At 36.9% G+C, this 11864-nt stretch overlaps 1 pseudogene; it reads right to left on the reverse strand.

The window, feature by feature from the left end:
* Nucleotides 1–10985, reverse strand: part of LOC102475539 (mesencephalic astrocyte-derived neurotrophic factor pseudogene) — a 30578-nt pseudogene extending 19593 nt beyond the window's left edge.
* Nucleotides 10986–11864: the final 879 nt, after the last annotated feature.

Here is an 11864-nt window from a genome sequence, read left to right on the forward strand (position 1 = left end):
TTCTACATTCTCAAAATTACCAATACCAAAAAAATGCATTGAATTGACATTTAAAACTTACGTTAATCAAAATTATTACCTTATTATAGAAAGATTTACTACTCAGGAATTGAACAGCTAATATTAATGCAATGAAATTCACAGTAATTGTTGTTTAAATGTCCTAGAACATGCACTATGTATATTAGCATTTTTTATTTTAGGAAAACTGCTATAAAGAGAATTCCCATGTATTGAACAGTCTTGATTGGTAACAACTAAAACTGGCATTTTACACCAATGTAAATTAGCTGAAGCATAAATGTTATACAGGTTTTTTTCTTTAAGTCTAGAGAAGATTTTCTATCAAATGCATTTTCTTCTTTTGGGGAGAGGTTTTTGCTATAGGGAGCCTGCACTTGCCAGACGGACAGAAAGAGACATAGAGACAGAAAGCGAGAAATCACCCCCCAGGGGGGATGGCCATGCTGCAATCCCTTCTCCTCCATTCTCCTCTCGGGATCTTGGTCACACACGCACATGCGCCCAGTGTGAGTTTAAGCCACCGGGTCCAGGACAGCTACATGGGAGTCCAGCGACATAACCATTACGCCAACTGCTGGTCCCTCCTCAAATGTATTTTCTTAAGCTTAAGAATTTGTGGGGCAGGCAGGTGGTGTGGTGTTTTACATCCCAATTCTATAGGGTCAACTCTTCAGTCCCAGACCCAGTGGCATGAAAACATGCTGGGGGTGGGAGGGGGTTAGTGGGGAGCAGATGGCGTAGTGCTTACATATACCGCTATTCAAGTCCCAGACTTGGTGGAATGAAACTTATGCCAGGCACGTGTGTGTGTGCCCAAGATCCCAGAAGAAAAGTGGAGGAGTCAGGATTGTGGTGTGGCCATCACCCCTGGGGAATGATTTCTCACTTTCTTTCTCACTGTCTCTCTCTCTCTCTCTCTCTCAAGTGAGTACATACATCCTAAGGCAAAAACTTATCAAGGAAAAAAAAAAAAAACATACTGGGTACACGTGCATGAGTGTCCAAAATCCCAAGAGACAGGATTGTGATATGGACATCCTCCCTTAAGGATGATTTCTTGCTTTCCCTCTCTCTCTCTCTCTCCAGTGAGCACATGTGCCTTAGAGTAAAATCTAAAACTTGTGAAAATTCTTTATGTTTAATAAGATGATATTTTAATTTTGTTTCTTTTTATTTAGCATTTTAATTGAATTTTTTCTCATAGCCACCTATATCGATTATTTCAAGTTACTTATATAATGAATATTTTCAATTATTGTTAAGTGACATTTCATGTTACTGAACCTTAAAAATAATGAATTTGCCACATAGGACAGGGTCATTGCAAGGGAGACATCTACACCTGAGATGCTCTGCTCATTTCAAGGACCAATGCAGGGCTGAGCAATTCCAAGTTGCAGCCCACCCTCCTCTTCCAACCTCACCTCCCAGCCCATAGCTAGAAAGATAGGAGAAAAAACTTTTATTCTTTTCTTTTAAATTTTCTCTCTCACTTTTTTGCTGATTCTTTATTTTCTACCCCCTACGTAGGAGAGGGGCACTGCAGGGAGATATCTATATTTGAGGAGCTTAGTTCATTTTATTTTTTGCCCAATGTAAATTAGCTGAAGCATAAATGTTATACAGGTTTTTTTCTTTAAGTCTAGAGAAGATTTTCTATCAAATGCATTTTCTTCTTTTGGGGAGAGGTTTTTGCTATAGGGAGCCTGCACTTGCCAGACGGACAGAAAGAGACATAGAGACAGAAAGCGAGAAATCACCCCCCAGGGGGGATGGCCATGCTGCAATCCCTTCTCCTCCATTCTCCTCTCGGGATCTTGGTCACACACGCACATGCGCCCAGTGTGAGTTTAAGCCACCGGGTCCAGGACAGCTACATGGGAGTCCAGCGACATAACCATTACGCCAACTGCTGGTCCCTCCTCAAATGTATTTTCTTAAGCTTAAGAATTTGTGGGGCAGGCAGGTGGTGTGGTGTTTTACATCCCAATTCTATAGGGTCAACTCTTCAGTCCCAGACCCAGTGGCATGAAAACATGCTGGGGGTGGGAGGGGGTTAGTGGGGAGCAGATGGCGTAGTGCTTACATATACCGCTATTCAAGTCCCAGACTTGGTGGAATGAAACTTATGCCAGGCACGTGTGTGTGTGCCCAAGATCCCAGAAGAAAAGTGGAGGAGTCAGGATTGTGGTGTGGCCATCACCCCTGGGGAATGATTTCTCACTTTCTTTCTCACTGTCTCTCTCTCTCTCTCTCTCTCAAGTGAGTACATACATCCTAAGGCAAAAACTTATCAAGGAAAAAAAAAAAAAACATACTGGGTACACGTGCATGAGTGTCCAAAATCCCAAGAGACAGGATTGTGATATGGACATCCTCCCTTAAGGATGATTTCTTGCTTTCCCTCTCTCTCTCTCTCTCCAGTGAGCACATGTGCCTTAGAGTAAAATCTAAAACTTGTGAAAATTCTTTATGTTTAATAAGATGATATTTTAATTTTGTTTCTTTTTATTTAGCATTTTAATTGAATTTTTTCTCATAGCCACCTATATCGATTATTTCAAGTTACTTATATAATGAATATTTTCAATTATTGTTAAGTGACATTTCATGTTACTGAACCTTAAAAATAATGAATTTGCCACATAGGACAGGGTCATTGCAAGGGAGACATCTACACCTGAGATGCTCTGCTCATTTCAAGGACCAATGCAGGGCTGAGCAATTCCAAGTTGCAGCCCACCCTCCTCTTCCAACCTCACCTCCCAGCCCATAGCTAGAAAGATAGGAGAAAAAACTTTTATTCTTTTCTTTTAAATTTTCTCTCTCACTTTTTTGCTGATTCTTTATTTTCTACCCCCTACGTAGGAGAGGGGCACTGCAGGGAGATATCTATATTTGAGGAGCTTAGTTCATTTTATTTTTTGCCTTTTGTTTTTCTCTTTCTTTCTTTTTCTCTTTCTTTTTTTTTCTCTTTCTTTTTTTTCCCCCTATTTTTTGTGCTCTTATCCTTCTACCTTACTTTCTCATTTTGCTGCTCAGCTTCCACCCAGTGAATGTATAGAGAGGTCTAGGTGCATAGTAGACAAACCTCTGAATTTTGCTAGGCTCAGAGAAATCCTCACCCCCCCCCCGCACCCCGCCACTGAATACCCCCCCCCCCCCCCCCCCCGCCCCCCGCCACTGAACCAGTGGCAAAAGGAAGATACATCTCTTAATAAATCTGACCTCAGAACTCCTCCTGAGGGTATCACATTGCAAAACACAGTAGAAGAGAGAAATTGGCACAGAATTACCTTGCACTAAAGGAAAACACATGAGCTCACAGTTGCAGAAACCATCTCCAACAAATTAGTCAAAAGTGAATACAAAACCAAATGACCAAAAATTGGAGAAGAGCCTCTAGTATGAAAAAACGAAGTGATTTTTCTTTCACAAGAGAGCATAGTAATTTGTCTCCAAGTATGGAAACATAGGAGGAAATTGGTGAAATGTTAGAAAAGGAATTTAGAATATTTATGGCAACAAAACTCTATGAGATGAAAAAGAAATAGATATCAAACTCCAGAAGATGAGGACATTCTTTCTTGACTTGAAGGAGAAGGTAGACAATATAAAGAAGAATCAACAGAACTTCTGGAGTTGAAGTCTGTAATGCAGGATATCAAAACTTCCCTTGAAAGTATTAAAAGCAGATTAGATCATGAAGATGATTGAATCGCAGATGTAGAACACAAAACTTCTGTCCTAGAAAAAATCACCAAAAAGAATAAAAAATAACCCCCCCAAATGAGAATAATATATGCAAAATACTAGATACCATTAAATGCCTAAACATCCAAATAATTGGTATCCCAGAGGTGAAGAATCTAATAAGGGCATTGATAATCTACTCCATGAAATCATGGAAGAAAACTTTTCAAACCCAAAGAAGCACTCGAACATTCATACTCAAGAAATACAAAGGACCCCCAAATAGATTTAACCCAAGAAAATCCTCTCCACAGCACATCATAGCCAGATTGGCCAAAATCACAGGTAAAGAAAATATTCTAAAAATGGCAAGAGAAAAATGCCAAGTTAGGCTAACATTGGACTTCTCAGAGAAAGCAATGCAAGCAAGAAAAGAATGGGAAGATATATTCAAAGTGTTCAAAGAAAAACAATTTCAATCAAGATTATTATAACCAGCAAGATTATCTTTCAAATGGGAAGAAAAGATAAAAAACATTCTCAGATAAACAAAACCTAGAAGAATTTACCAACACTAGACCAGCTCTTCAAGAAGTACCAAAGGGAGTGCTATACCAGAAAAACTAAAGAGAAACTGACAGACATAAAAGAACAAAAAACAACCAAGAGATGTGACATAAATAAATGAATGAAAACTCCACTTTTTTTTCAGTATTTTTGGTGCAAGCAACTACTCACGTATTCACTTTCCTAGGGGAGTCTAAATCTGATTTCTTAATGTTTAAGATTCTATCTCCATGTGCCAATGTTAAATTTTTTGCATGTTGTAGAAAAGAAATAATTTGGAATCACTTTTAGAAAAATCAAGTTTCAGGTGAAATCTGTTGTTTTTCTTTTTAAAATATATTTACTTTTCATGTACTTCTGCTAAAAAGAAGAAAGTTGAGTAATGTCACAATTAAAAAGATTAGATTTTCTGACATGTTGAAATTATATGGGAAATATTATCAAATATGAAATGGTGTTTTGTTCTCTGTGTATAGAAATTTGTGTCAATGAGTGTTCAAAACTGTATGAGATTCTTAGATATCTGTCATGTATTAGTATGTTATTACTTATACTTGTAATGTTAAATAGTTCTAATGTAGTTTATCAAAAAAATTATCAAATTTGTTAATTTTGGATTGTGGTAAAAACAAATCTCGAATCATGGCCATTTTAAGTCTCATTGTCCATAGAGAATTGCTTTATTTTTATGCTCTTTATAAAACATTTTGTAATAGGCTACCATTCAAAAATTGCCTCTTTTAAGAAATTAATGAAAAATACTCTGATAAATACTCTTGAATATAGGATTTTAGTAACTGAGATCATATTTCTGAATGTCCAGAATTTAAACAAAAAGATTGGGCCACAGTAGAATTGCAAACTCAACAGAAGAGATTAATTACATGAGACTGAGCTGGTAAAATAGAATTTTATGACTTTTGACTAGATTTTTAGCTCTGTTCTTATTTGTTTTTTGAGGTTTTTAGTATCTACCTACTGTTTGGGCAGAATTCTAACCCGTTTCCTGGATTTAAATCAAACAAATTTTTCTTAACTTTCTTTGATTTTTGATTCATCAAAGCTAAATTTTTTTTAATTAAAAAATAATAATAATAATAGAAAAATGGAAGACAGTACAGGAGACAGGGAGGAATGATTGAATGAATGAATAGGGAAGGAGGAGGGAATCAAGGGGAGAAAAAAATAGCAAACATTTAATGGACACGAAAATGGAAAATTGTCTACTGACAATAATGTGTATGATGACATCTTTGACTGGACTGATATGCAGTGTATTCAAGGTGATAACGTTCATTTTGTATGCTGTAAAGATGTATAGTGATTAAATGTGAAAAAATAAGAAAAATAATTTTTAAAAAATAATGAATTTTGTCTCAATCATAATAAATGGTAAATTAACATACAATACAAGTTTAGTATTAGTCGAGTATTCGTATAGGATATACAACATAAATATTTGATTCATCACAATATCTAAGTGCTGCATAAAATAATTAAAGACAAATGAGTTATGAAAAGCATTTTTGTCTTTAACTTTTTCAGAGTTTGAAGTTTTTAATTACAGAGGTGCTTAGAATTTTATCAACTTTCTCTTTATTGTTTCAGTGTTCCTTTATCATCTCTGTATTTTATTCTGGAAATGTGCTTTTTTTTTAATCTATCACAATGGTGTTGGGAATTTTAATCCCAATTAGTCTGGTTCTATCTGTTATTTTCTGTAGGACATAACAACGTTCCCTCCTGGGATAAATTCTCCAAGTGTATCTTTTATCTCTTGTACCTGTGGGAACTTGGTGGGAGGCAGTTTAATTCTGTCATTCCCATAAAATCACAGAGCTTCCATCCCTTAGGTTAAATATCAAGTAAATCATTAAGAGGATAAAGACAAAGAGCTTATGCTTACTAGACTCAATGTATAAATAAACATGAGGAATTTAAATGGAAAACCCTCAGGTACTCAGGATGTTAGGAAGTATTTAACAGTAAAAACCTGTTAAAAACATAGAAACGTTCTTTAGAACAGCAGGCAGCCTATTTTAGTCACTCAGCCGAAAATTGTTCCTGATCAGCCCAAACCAAAGTGGTTTGCAAAAACCATTCCCATAATCACTGCAGTTCTTTAAGGAGTAAGCAAGGAGATAGAGAAAGGCATCTTTAAAGAGGTGAAATGGGTATTTTATAGGTCATGACTTGAAGGAGAGCGATTCCTTTGTAAACTTCAACAGTTCTGTGAGCTGTGTGGTGGTAGTTAAAGCAGAAAAAAACATGGCCACCGAGAGCTGCTTCAAATTCCATATATATGCAAGACCAGTTTCTTCCTTAAAGTTCTGATTCCCTGGGCCCAGAAGTGGCTTAAAGACTGCCTTTGAAGTATGCCCTTTACAAGTAGCAATTGGTATAGCAACAATCTTTTAAGGTAGATATTTCTTTTAGTATTTTCTCCATTTTAGCGATGAGAAAACAGAGGTTTAACTACCTTAATTCAGGTGCCAGTAAGACAGGGTAGATATTAGTGTTCTCACACTGAAAGAGAAGTAGATTCTGGATAGAGTATATTTCGAAGTGTGGATGTACTTGTAATGACATCATAATCACATTTTCAACCACAACACAGTAAGAGAATGTCAATTAAAAATAATTAATGATAGCCATTTAAAAACTCAGCGAGAGCCACGTCACCCCTAGAATCTAATAAACAAACAACCACAGAACAAATTGAGGAGAAACTGAAGCCTAAAAGAGGGTTTTCCTTGAAGACAAAGGCCAACATCAAAGACTGTCATATCTTTGTCTAAAACATCTACTTTCAATCATGTAACACCTACAAAAGAAAGTGATTTCAGAAACATAGAAAATGTTGAAGATGTGAAATGATGCACTAGTCAAATACCATCTAAATAAAACTAGGTATATTAATCAGAATGAAAAAAAAATGAAAAGTAGTAACAGAAATAAGATTATTAATTATGTTCAGGAAAAATTTGTAACTCTCTGTCCTTTGAGGTGTTTTCTCATTTTCTCTCTCTCTGTCTCTCTCTGTTTCTTTCTGGCAAGAGCAAACACCCTATGACAAAAATTAAAAAAAAAAAAAAAAATTGGCTAAGGACCTTTACAGATCCCTCACCAAAGAAGATATAAAGATGAAAAATAAGCATATGAACAAATAGTCTGTGTGGAAATGCAAATTGAAAGAATTTTGTGATACCTGCCTACTAGAATGGCCGAACTAGGGCCAGGAGGTGGCATGGATCCCACACTGGGGTGTGGTTTCTCACTTTCCCTCTTTCTGTCTGTCTCTGCTTCTCTCCAGTGGGTGCACGCACTCTATAACAAAAACATGAAAAAATAAAATTACAAAAAGGGAAAATCTCACCAGGTCCGTATGCTTGTGTGACCAAAATGCAGAGAGGAGACGAGAAGGGATAGCGGTGTGGCCATTTTCCTTGGAAGCTGATTTCTCATTTTCTCTCTCTCTATTTCTTTCTCTCTTTATCTCTCTCTGGTAAATATATGTGTCTGATAGCAAAACAAAACAAAATAAAAACAAAAACAGATGGCCAAAGTTTGAAAATCTGATGATACCAAATGCTGCCCAGGAACTCTCATTCATTGCTGACTGTAAAATGGTGCAGCCACTCTGGAAGACCGTTGGGCAGTTTCCTATGAAACTAAACGTACTCTTACCACACATCATTCAGTGCTAAGAAGAAATACTCTGTCAAAAAAGGCAAAACTATGGAGACAGTAAAAAGATCAGTGGTTGTCAGAGGTGGAGTTGTGGGAAGAATGAATCAACAGAGGGTAGGGCATTTTTAGGGCAGTGAAGCTATTCTGTAGGGCTCTGTAATGTTGGTTACATGTAATTACGCATTTATGCAAATCCACAGAACCTGCAACACCAAGAGTGAACTTTATGGGCTTCCTGTGATTATGAGGTTTCAATGTAGGTTCATCAGTTGTAACAACTGGGTCATTCTGGTGGGAGATGTTGATAATGCGGGAGGCTATGTATGTGTGGGGACAGAGGGCATATGGGAAACCTCTGAATTTTACCCTTAATTCTGCTGTATATATAAAATTGCTCAAAAATAAAGTCTTTATGCAAAAGATCTTACGGTTTATAGTGTACTGAATTTTCTATTCTAGTCTACTGTATTTTGTTTATCCTATTTCAAAATGTCAGCCATGACCCACTAAACTTAGTAGAAAGTGTACTTAGGTGTTATGATATTTATTTGTAACTCTTCTACAATCTACGCTGGAAATGTTCCACTCTCCACTCACAGCCACTCTCCAGTTCACTCTTTTTATATTCACCACCACAACGATTGCCCAAATTCCTCAAAATATGTCATGGGTTCTATTGCCTTTGTACTATGACTCATCGCCCTCATGTCTTCGTATCCCTCCATGCCCCATTTGATATCATGGTCTTTCTAATCATACCCCTGCACATACACAGAACATTCTCGCCTCTCTCTGTACTTTGTATCTATCTAGAAGGAGTCAAAATCTTGATGGATAAACTTTTCACCTGTTCTGTGCCTGCACCTATGAAGATGTATTTGCTGAAAAAAAAAAGAAAAAAGAAAAAACAAAACACAAAAAAATCATTATCATTGTATTCATGTTAAATTCAAAGTAAAGAGAACAAAGTAAATTAAACCAAATGATGGTCATCTTTCCTGATTAATCAAGACAACAGAAAGCCTCAGAAGAGAAGCCCCAAAACTACCACCACTAAATCCACCTGCTTATTTTTATAGATACCCATGCCCTCTGCCTTCTCTCCCATATTCCGTATAAATAGCACATTTCTACCTGATGTGCCAAATCCAACATTGGGCATTAGATTCTATTTGCTTTCACTTAATCAAGTAGAGGCTTTAGCGATGTTGTCTCTCTTCCCTTAGAGAAGAGTGTCTGGCACTTCCTACTTTCACAATAAATATTCTGAACTAAATGAATATGATTCTTATTGGCAATAACCATAGTTAATGAAATGAATAGGAGTGGTATCAACATTAATGTTGAGGTTCCAATGTCCATATATTGAAACTTTCAAGTCAAAATATTTTATATAAATATGCACAACTTGCCTCAAAATTTCCATACTCTATTTTTAGGAAGAGTGAATTGATGCAGTGACTGCCTGCTTTATTTGAACTTGTTTTCCCGGAAGCTGTCTTGTCAGTTCATTTTAATAATGTCATAGCAGGCAATCAATGTGTTGTCTCCATGTTAACGGGCGTAAAGCTTGTGCCACCTCCAGAATGCGTTCATCAGGTTTTATGTTTTGGAATTTATTGAAAAATTGCAGTAAAATTATTGATGCTGCCATTAGGTTGGGTCTAAGCCTATAATTAATAGCTCATTTCCTGTCACTTCAATGGAGACAAACAAATCCTAATCTAATTAGGTAAGGGTAAGCCATACATTATTCACTTAACAGAAAATCTGGTTTTGAAACAAAAAGCATTCAGAAATTTAGAAAGGAAAATACATTCACAATACTTGAATTGACATTGGAGATGTCTTCTAAAAATGTGGAATCCATTGCTTAGTTTCTGATACTTTTATGATGCCCTAGAAACCATAATTTATATTCAGTCAAAACAGTCGTAAAATACTTGATGCATTCTTTAGATGACCAGTAGTGATCTTGGTGACTTTTATTTTTTACTGCAGATAATTCTGTGTTTTCATGGCCAACATGTTCATTTCAGAGCTGGCAAAACCTAGCATTTTGTTGTAAACTTATTATTTGGTGTGCTGTGTGATCACGACTGTTATGATCATTAATAAGACCAATTTTGCTATTTTTTAAATTTTGTTGTTTGATTTTAATATTTCTGTCTGAATTTAATAAGAGAAAATTAATGCTGATTAGTAAAAACCTTTCATAATTTAACTACTTGGCGTTATTCCAGTTTTTTTTTTAATGGGGTCAGCCCCCTATTTCAGTATTCATTTTAATTATCCAAGAACACCTAGAAATTTTTTCCTTTAATAAAAAAATCCCAGACACACTTTGAAGTCCTAGAGTAAAGCAGCAACAGAAGGAAGTAGAGCCCCCTGCCCCCAGGGGGCGTGGAGAGCCAGCTCATCAGGAAAGCTCCAGGCTTCACACCTGATGCTGTCAGGAGCCCGCTTAAAAAATAAATTACAAAAGGCTGTTTTGGTGCGCTGGCTGCCTGGGGGGCGTATTTAGGCTTCAGTTCTGGTATCCTCCGGATGTAGTCAGATTTTTCTGCGCAGCTTTTGCATGTTTCCCCCAGTCCTCCCGGATTTCTTCAGCTCCTTCACTCGGAGCGTCTTTGGGTCCACTGTGCTCAGGTCGATTTGCTTTTCATACTTGAGCTCACAGACCCGGCTGTCCTTCTTGAGCTTCTCACAGATCCCTACAGGGAAGTGGTGGGCCAGGGGCTTTGACGCCTCACTGATAATCTTGGTGGCCGCCTCATCTGTGGCCCCTATGTAGTAGCACAACCGATTCTCTTTGCCTCTTGCTTCACGGCAGAATTTTATAAGTTCTTTTTCAATAATGGCTGGTGCAAATGTGACGTATCTGTCTTTGAGATCCTGTAAAACCTTCCCAGATAAGAAATAGAAACTTCGCAGTCACCGGGCCGCAGCGCCCGACCTCCCGGCAGCGTGCCCGGAGCCAGCGCCACCACCAGCTGACGTGTGACCCACATCCTCCTACTCGGCTGCCGCCCACCGCCTGCCTCGGCATTATTCCAGTGTTAAACATGCTAGATGTTCAGTTTATTTCTGTTTCTTCTCAATTTTAGATTTCTTTGAAATAATTTCAATTTTGGTACACACATATATTTGCAAGGTTTGTATTTTTTTCTCTACCTCTTCTGAAATTATTGACCTAAATGATATCTAAAAAATAAGATGTGCACATGTTTTCAATGAACTTGAGTCATTATTTGCTTGGTTGTGTTTGCTCTATGTTGCTATTCTGTTTTCCCAAATTCATCTGTCAGAAAAAAATCCAGGGATGGCAGCTCCTGCCTCATATTTACTGAATGTCCTTCTGGTGAATGAAATACACATCCATCTAAACACACACACACACACACACACACACACACACACAGAGTCCATGCCTCCCACCTAGTAGCTAATATAATCATTAAGTTTGAATTGAGCCAGTGCTAAAATAGTTTATCACCTTCTGAGTTTGGACTTTATTTAGAGTTAATGCACTAAGCATCCACAAAACTGAATGTTAATGTAATCTGTTTATAAACTTGTTATTACAGTGATAATGGGATTTATTTAAAGATTTTTTTTGGTCCCACTACTTGTTCTTTTCCTCCCTTACCTCACTATACAGTTACATTATACGTTTTTTTAAATAACAGAACTTTCCAGAAAGTGTCTTTAGTCAAGGACACACACACACACACACAAATATGCATGTATTTTCTTTCTGAGGGCCAGTCTAATTATAGATATTCTGGTAATCTTAATATGTTTCATAAGGCTAAATTAAATTTTGAGCTTTAATTTCTCCTTGATATAAAATTAGAAATATTTTGCTAGTTTAAGTAAAAAGTGATACT

The sequence above is a fragment of the Tupaia chinensis genome, unplaced genomic scaffold (assembly GCF_000334495.1).
Source record: "Tupaia chinensis unplaced genomic scaffold, TupChi_1.0 Scaffold000420_1, whole genome shotgun sequence".
NCBI lineage: Eukaryota > Metazoa > Chordata > Mammalia > Scandentia > Tupaiidae > Tupaia > Tupaia belangeri.